This window comes from Chiloscyllium plagiosum, unplaced genomic scaffold (assembly GCF_037043375.1).
Source record: "Chiloscyllium plagiosum isolate Xiang-an unplaced genomic scaffold, Cpla_swu_hap1 HiC_scaffold_1, whole genome shotgun sequence".
Classification (NCBI taxonomy): Eukaryota; Metazoa; Chordata; class Chondrichthyes; order Orectolobiformes; family Hemiscylliidae; genus Chiloscyllium; species Chiloscyllium plagiosum.
In genome coordinates, this window is record NW_028270139.1 from 142113775 (window position 1) to 142122958 (window position 9184).

A 9184-nucleotide genomic window follows, 5' to 3' on the forward strand; every position below is an offset into this window, starting at 1 on the left:
AGAGCGAATAGAAGGTTGAAATTCTGACCACATTGAGTGATATTAAGCTTATATCAGAGGTTCATTTACATTGGCATCAAACCTTATTAGAGTCGAGAGTGTGGTGCTGGAAAGGCATGGTAGGTCAGGCAGCATCCGAGGAGCAGGGGAATCGATGTTTCGGGCATAAGCCCTTGATCAGCAATGAGGCTTGTGGGCAGGGGTTGGGGGGGGGGGGGGGTGTTGCTGAGACATAAATAGGAGGGGAGTGGGGTTGGGGTGGGAGAGGGTAGCTGAGAATGTGATAGATAGGTGAAGGTGAGGGAGAAGGTGCTAGGTCGGAGAGGAGGGTGGAGCAGATAGATGGGAAAGGTGATGGACAGGTAAGAAGGCCCTGCCAAGTTGGAGGCTTGGGACTGGGATAATGGGGGGGGCGGGGGGGAAGAAATGAGGAAACTGGTGAAATCCACATTGATCCCATGTGGTTGCAGGGTGCCAAGGTGGAAGTTGAGGCGTTCTTCCTCCACGTGATAAGGGTTTGGCGATGGAGGAGGCCCAGGACCTGCATGTCCTTGGCGGAGTGGGAGGCGGAGATGAAGTGTTTAGCCATGGGGCAGTGGGGTTGGTTGGTGTGGGTGTCCCAGACATATTCTCTGAAACGATCTGCAAGTAGGTGTCCTATCTCCCCGATGTAGAGGATACCACATTGGGTGCATCGGATATTGTAGATGACATTGATGGAGGTACAGGTAAATTTCTGCTGGATGTGGAAGGATCCTTGAGGGACTTGGACTGAGGTGAGGGGAGTGGTGTGGGCGGAGGATTTGCACTTCCTGCGGTGGCAGGGGAAGGTGCCGGGAGTGGGGTGTAGGCTGGTGGGGGGTGTGGATCTGACGAGGAAGTTGTGGAGGGAATGGTCTCTCTGAAACGCTGATAGGTGTGGGGAGGGAAAAATACATCTGGTGAAATATATCAAACCCTATTATTACATATTCTTTTCATGAAAGGCAGCTTCCTGATTTTAATCCTGAATGCCAGCTCTAATTTTAACGTTATTGCTGGAAAAAGTAGATGGTGTTATTTTCCCAGACACTGAATGACTTGGGCATTCGCAAGAGTGTTGGAGGAATTGTGAGTTTAACAGTAAGGAGATTCCCAAAGGTCGGGAGCAAAATGTATCATGTTCCTAATGAGCGTTGCATCGAGAGAAGAGATTCTCGCTAGTGAGCAGCGAGAGACCAAACATTCTCGTTTCTATATCATTGATATGCAGTTTCCATTCTCCCACCTACTGGAGAGAAACTAGATAGCGACAATTCCTAACATGAAACTCAAAGTACTAACCTGGGGTCTCAGCTCACTGTTTGTTCCTCTGTCCCTCCAACTTGGGGGGCAGTCACCAAGATCTTAGGATAGCATTAATTAATTAATTAGTTTAATAAGCACAATAAAATGGCAGAACAGGCAATGTGTCACAGCTGCAATATGTGAGAGTGCTTGGATTCCATGGCAATACATGGTAACTGCATTTTGGTAAGAGTCTGCAGGTTGAGGAGTGTCATTTCAGAGTTTAGTTCTGAAGATCAAGCTGCAAACATTACGATACATCATGCAGGGAGAATGGTACCTGGTCACCTTTCCAGAAAGAGGTTACAACCCTTAGCCTGGTGTAATCTCTTTTTTTCTGGAACTGGAATTGGAATTGAGGGGGATCATGAAGGTAGGAATGGTGGAGTATCAACATTTACAATTGTCCAACAGGTTTGAATTTTTACAGCTTGAATGAATGAGAACAAGGGCTATAGTGTGAATGAAATAAAAACAGAAAATGCTGGAGAAACTCACCAGGTCCAATGAGGTAATGTTTTGAGTTCCAAATGACTCTTCTTTAGAAGTAAATGTGGCTGGAAAATGGTGTTTTTTAATTCTGTTGATTCCCACATCGGCAGGCTATGATAGGCTACTGCAAGGATTACTACTTGTGCCCCAGTAGTTCATACCATATATCATATAGAGTGGAGGACAAAATGTTATACTTTGTCCAAATAATATAAAGGCAAGCAGGAATATGCATTGAGAGGAAGTTGTAAGGGGGCTTCAGAAGGATTTGGACAAGTTAGTGAGTGGACAGGAATATGGCTGATGGAACTTTATGTGGAAAAATGAGAAGGTGAAATCACTGCAGAGACACCGGTATCCCATCACCAAGTGATCCTTTATTTACTTGTGCACAATACACTTGCTGTGGCCAGCTAGCTCCAGGTCAGTCCCCTAAACTGAGGAGATTCTATATTTTGTTTATATTCTCTTTTATTCAAAATTCACATAAAGTTACAATGTCACAGACCACAACACATAGCATAAGTCACTATACAACAAAACAAGTCACCGAAAGGCAGAGATATTAACATAGGACATCCTATCGAAAGACATCTCAGCTTAAATAGTCCACATGAGGTTACAGTGTCTCACACACAACACATAGAGTCATAGCGATGTACAGCATGGAAACAGACCCTTCGGTCCAACCCGTCCATGCCGACCAGATATCCCAACCCAATCTAGTCCCACCTGCCAGCACCCGGCCCATATCCCTCCAAATCCTTCCTATTCATATACCCATCCAAATGCCTCTTAAATGTTGCAATTGTACCAGCCTCCACCACATCCTCTGGCAGCTCATTCTATACACATACAACCCTCTGCGTGAAAAAGTTGCCCCTTAGGTCTCTTTTATATCTTTCCCCTCTCACCCTAAACCTATGGACTCCCCGATCCCAGGGAAAAGACTTTGTCTATTTATCCTATCCATGCCCCTCATAATTTTGTAAACGTCTATGAGGTCACCTCTCAGCCTCCGACGCTCCAGGGAAAACAGCCCCAGCCTGTTCAGCATCTCCCTGTAGCTCAGATCCTCCAACCCTGGCAACATCCTTGTAAATCTTTCTGAACCCTTTCAAGTTTCACAACATCTTTCAGATAGGAAGGAGACCAGAATTACATGAAATATTCCAACAGTGGCCTAACCAATGTCCTGCACAGCCGCAACATGACTTCCCAACTCCTGTACTCAATACTCTGACCAATAAAGGAAAGCATACCAAACGCCTTCTTCACTATCCTATCTACCTGCGACTCCACTTTCAAAGAGCTAAGAACCTGGACTCCAAGGTCTCTTTGTTCAGCAACACTCCCGAGGACCTTACCATTAAGTGTATATGTCCTGCTAAGATTTGCTTTCCCAAAATGCAGCACCTCGCATTTATCTGAATTAAACTCCATCTGCCACTTCTCAGTCCATTGGCCCATCTGGTCAAGATCCTGTTGTAATCTGAGGTAACCTTCTTTGCTGTCCACTACACCTCCAATTTTGGTGTCATCTGCAAACTTACTAACTGTACCTCTTATGCTCGCATCCAAATCATTTATGTAAATGACAAAACGTAGAGGGCCCAGCACCGATCCTTGTGGCACTCCACTGGTCACAGGCTTCCAGTCCGAAAAACAACCCTCCACCACTACCCTCTTCTTCCACCTTTGAGCCAGTTCTGTATCCAAATGGCTAGTTCTCCCTGTATTCCATGAGATCTAACCTTGCTAATCAGTTTCCCATGGGGAAACTTGTCGAACGCCTTACTAAAGTCCATATAAATCACATCTACTGCTCTGCCCTCATAAATCTTCTTTGTTACTTCTTTAAAAAACTCAAGTTTATGGGACATGATTTCCCACGCACAAAGCCATGCTGACTATCCTGAATCAGTCCTTGTCTTTCCAAAGACATGTACATCCTGTCCTTAGGATTCCCTCCAACGACTTGCTCACCACCAAGGTCAGGCTCACCGGTCTATAGTTCCCTGGCTTGTCTTTACCGCCCTTCTTAAACAGTGGCACCACGTTTGCCAATCTCCAGTCTTCCGGCACCTCACCTGTGACTATCGATGATATAAATATCTCAGCAAGAGGCCCAGCCATCACTTCTCTAGCTTCCCACAGAGTTCTCGGGTACACCTGATCAGGTCCTGGGGATTTATCCACCTTTATGGCAAAGTCACTCTACATCAAGGCGATTGGCTGAAGAGCAGAGATGTTGACATAGAACCGTACAGAAACACATCTCATTTCAAACAGCAGTGCAAAATATTACGGACAAACATTTCCCAGGGCAACCAATTGGCCTACACATGGGGTTGTTGCTTTCTACATTTTGTTTAACATACAGGGCTATGGGTTGGCCTACACACACCTACACATGGGGCTATCAACACACATGGACATGCAAAGGCACAGTCCAAACATTAAGGTACAATGCTTTCATAAAGGCACAAACCAAGCATGAATGTACAGTACACACATGAAAGCTGGCCCACACATGGAGACCTAATCCACACATTAAGGCTCAATCCATGTTCAAAGATTCAGTTAGGACCCACATTCAAAAACAGCAGCACAAAGGTTGGATCCCAACATCAAGTCACTACTTACCTTTACAAGTACAAAACAGTACCACTGGCTGTTGCCAGCCAGTTCAGAGTCAGTTGCATGAACTGAGGAGATTCTAAATCTTCTGTTTATATATATTTATTTTCTAAATCCCTGATTTTCTAAATCAATTGATGATTCAACAATTGGATTATATTTATTTTCCTGTTCCGTTCTCTCTTTCACCCCCATACTTCTGTCTAACATCGGTAGTGGTTATTTTTCCCTAGCACCCATGCTGTGTGTGGGTGTGCAGGTGTTGGACACAATGACGAACGAGTGTATAAACCTTTTTTTTATACAACCCCATATATTTTTTCCTTTTTGTTCATTGTTTTTTATATGACCCCCACATTACCGCCTAACAGTTTATATTTTTTTTTTCTTTTTTTTTCTTCTACCACCTAAGTGCGGTAGTGCTTATTTTTTTCCCCAGCACCCATGGTGTGTGTGTGCAGGTGTGAGACACAGTGAAAGACACAAAGTGCACGAATCTTTATTCAAATTCCACCACCAGGAAGATAGGAAAACACCCGGGTGGCCAGTGACAAACACTGCCCTTCACATCAAAGGGCAATGCTGTGTGATCAAAACAGTGAAGGGGAGGGTAGGGACTAAATCAAAATAGAGTTGGAGGGAGAAATAATGCACTCCACTCCCTGCGGCGCCCACCTCTCCCTGAACAACTCCAGGGTGTTGGTCGACACCGCGTGCTCCTTCTCCAAGGACACCCGGGCTCTAACGTAACCGCGGAAGAGGGGCAGGCAGTCGGCCCTAATGACCTCCTCCACGGCCCGCTGCCTCGACCTGTTGATGGCCAGTTTGCCTAACAGTTTATATATTTTTTTTTTTTTTTCCTCAAATCCCAGTTCCACGTGTCCTCCCAGTTGTTGTTTTTTTTTTTTTTTCCTTTTTTTTTTATTTTATTTATTTTTTTTTTCTTTTCTTTTTTTCTTTTTTTTTTTTCTTTTTCTTTTTTTTTAACCCCCACACTACCACCTAAGTGCGGTAGTGCTTATTTTATCCCCAGCACCCATGGTGTGTGTGTGCAGGTGTGAGACACAGTGAAAGACACAAAGTGCGCCAATCTTTATTCAATTTCCACCACCAGGAAGATAGGAAAACACCCGGGTGGCCAGTGACAAGCGCTGCCCTTCACATCAAAGGACAGTGCTGTGTGATCAAACAGTGACGGGGAGGGTAGGGACTAAATCAAAATAGAGTTGGAGGGAGAAATAATGCACTCCACTCCCTGCGGCGCCCACCTCTCCCTGAACAACTCCAGGGTGTTGGTCGACACCGCGTGCTCCTTCTCCAAGGACACCCGGGCTCTAACGTAACCGCGGAAGAGGGGCAGGCAGTCGGCCCTAATGACCCCCTCCACGGCCCGCTGCCTCGACCTGTTGATGGCCAGTTTGCCTAACAGTTTATATTGGTCAGTCAAGAGCTTTCCTGATTGGTCAAGGACCTCATTGTAGTCAATGAGGTCCACCCGGTTCCAATCACTACATAAGTTGTCCACATTAGTCAGAGAAAATGATGTGCAGAGTGTTTGTTAAATGGTAAGAGGTTGGAAAGTGTAGTTGGAAAATGAACTTGGTATTCTTGTGAATAAACTAACATGCAGGAAGGTTAATGGAATGTTAGTCTTTATTGCCAGAGGATGTGTGTATAAATATAATGAAATCTTGATTCAATTGTATAAGATATTGATTAGACTGCATCTGGAGTATGGTGTACAGTTTTGGTCTCCCTATCTCAGGAAAGATATTATTGCCATAGAGGGATTTCAATGAAGATTTACTTGACCTGTCACTGGGGCTGTGGTTCTGTCCTATGGAAAGAATTTGGGCAAACTAGGCCTGTATTCTAGTTCAAAGATTGAGAAATAATTTTATTAAAATCTACAAAATAATTAAAACATATAGTCAAGGTAGATGTAGGCAAGTTGGGGAGTGTAAAACCAGAAGGCACAATTTAAAAACAGGAGAAACGCCATTTAAGGCCAGGCTGGGAAGAATTTTAACCTGGAAAAATCAGATGACTAAAAAGAGTCTAGATGAGGAATTCATTGTAGTATTTTGCTTTTACATGTGTGTAGAGTTGAGTTCCCAAGGTCAGTATTGAGATCGTTGCATTGCCTGATGTATATAAATGTTGAAAGTTTTGTCCCCTCTAAAACTGTGTGCTTCTGGTGTTCCATATTTAGTATTTCTTGTGTAACATGGGACCTTATTTAATTGTGTTACAGTACTAACTAGCCTTCTACAAATGCAAGAGGAGAAGGCGAAGAGGAGGTTTGATTACCATCTTGAAAATCATGAAGGGTCTTAAGAAAGGAGGTATGCATAAATGATTGCCATTCACAAACAGATCAAGAATCAGAGTTCTAAGAATCATTTCTAAAGTGTTTTGCGAAAGAAATAAATGTGAGGGAAGAAAAAACTTTCATTCAGTAAATAATTAGGGTCTGGAATGCACTGCCTGGAGTGTAGTGCAGTCAAGTTCAATTGATGATTCAACAATTGGATGATTAGTGTTAAAATGTTCAGAAAGCCAGTGCAGACATGATGGGTAAAATGGTCTCCTCTGATAATTCAGTGATTTTATGTGTCAAGGGATTTTATACATATGAGTATTCTCCTTAAACTTGACAGATGTATCCCAGATTAAGGCAGGTTTGGGTAAGGTAAACAAGGAAAACTCTTCCCATTAACAAATGGTACAAGGACTCGAAGGTGCAGAATTAAACTTTGGGCGAGAGGGGCAGGGAGAATGAGGAAGAAATTCACTTGTTGTAATCCCTATGACTTTCCTGTAAAAGCATAACATTAGATAATATAAATAAAACCACTACTCATTAATGAGATTAAAACAGTGATAATGTCCTATGGTTTAGATTCCCCTGATATCAACACAACACTTTGAATGCTAATGACCCTGAACTTGCTGTTCATGAAGTGGTGAGACGCAGAGTCTGTTATTGATTTCAAAAGGAAATTGGATGGGTGTATGAAGGAAATAAACCTTCAGCGCTACAAATGCAGGGTAAGACAGTGAGACTGACTGGTTTGTTGGTATTGTATGGGCATATATTGCCCATCCAAATTGCCATTGAGGTGTAGTGGTGACCTGCCTTCTTGAACTGCACAAGTCATGAGGCTCTTGCACTTCACAACTTATAGTTTATTGTATGTTAGCAATGAATTACAGGTTACGTTGATATGATAGTTGCAGAGACTTTAAGGAGGACCAGATAGTAGGTCAAGAACTTAAACTGTTTTTCCCACAAATCTATATGACAGAATCATGGTAGGTAGTGCTTGTCAGTATCAACATGTTTAGACTCCCATACAGTAGTCTGCTCTACAGACAACTAGCATGCACTCAAAGTGCAAAATGACTTCTCTCTAGGTTGGAATAGTTGTATGAGACACAATGACCCAATGTCTTTTTTTCATTCACTTGTGGGACACGGACACCGCTAGGTGGCCATAATTTATTGCTCATTCCTACTTGCCCTTGAGAAGATGGTCACAAGCTGCCACCTTGAAACAGAATCCAGAAATGTTACAGCACTGAAAGAGGCCATTTGGCCCATTGTGCCTGCATCAGCTTGTTAAATGAGCCCATATCCTTGCACACTATTTTTATCCAATCATCCAGTGTCTTTTGAACCAGCCTCCACCACATTTCCAGGCAGTGCATTCCATTTCCTAAATACTCAGAGTGAAAAAGTTTTCCTCAACATCACCTTTGCTTCTTTTGAAGATCACTTTAAACCTGTTCAGTCTAAGTCTTTTTTTTTGAGCAGGAACAGTTTCTTGATATCTGCTCTATCTAGCCAGCTCATGATTTTGACAACCTCGATCAAATTTCCCCTTAGCTGCCTTCTCTTCAAGAATAACTGTCCCAAATTTTTCAAACTATCCTCATAACTGAAGTTCCTCATCCCTGCAATCATTCTTGAAAGCCATTTCTGCACTCTCTCCAATTGGTTCACATCTTTCCTAAAATGTGGTGTCTACAACTATACACAGTACTCCAGCTGAGGTTTTATAAACATTCAACATTACTTCTTGCTCTTGTACTCCATGCCCTCCATGCTGAGGTTACTGTATGCTCTCTCTCTACTTGTCCTGCCACTTCCAATTATCTGTGGTCATGTACACTCAGGTCCATCTGCTCCTGCACCCACTCTTAGACTTGTACCTCCTACTTAATATTTCAATGGTCTTTCAAAAGTCTTCCCACCAAAATGTATCACCTTTGCATTGAAACTCATCTGGCACCTATTTGCCCACTCCATTACAGAGTCATAGAGATGCACAGAATGGAAACAGAACCTTTGGTCCAACTCATCCATGCCTACCTAATATCCTAAATTAATCTAGTTCAATTTGCCAGCTCTTGCCCATATCTCTCTCAACCCTTCCTATTCATATATCCATTCAGATGCCTTTTAAATGTTGTATTTGTACCAGCCTCCACCACTTCCTCTAGCAGCCCATTCCATACATGCACCACTCTCTGTGAAAAAGTTGTCCCTTAGGTCCGTTTTATATCTTTCTCCTCTCACCTTAAACATATGCCCTCTAGTTCTGGACTCCCCCACTCCTGGGAAAAGACCTTGTCTATTGGCCCTATCCATGCCCCTCATGATTTTATAAATCTCTAAACGATCACTCCTCAGCCTCCAATGCTCCAGGAAAAATAGCCCCAG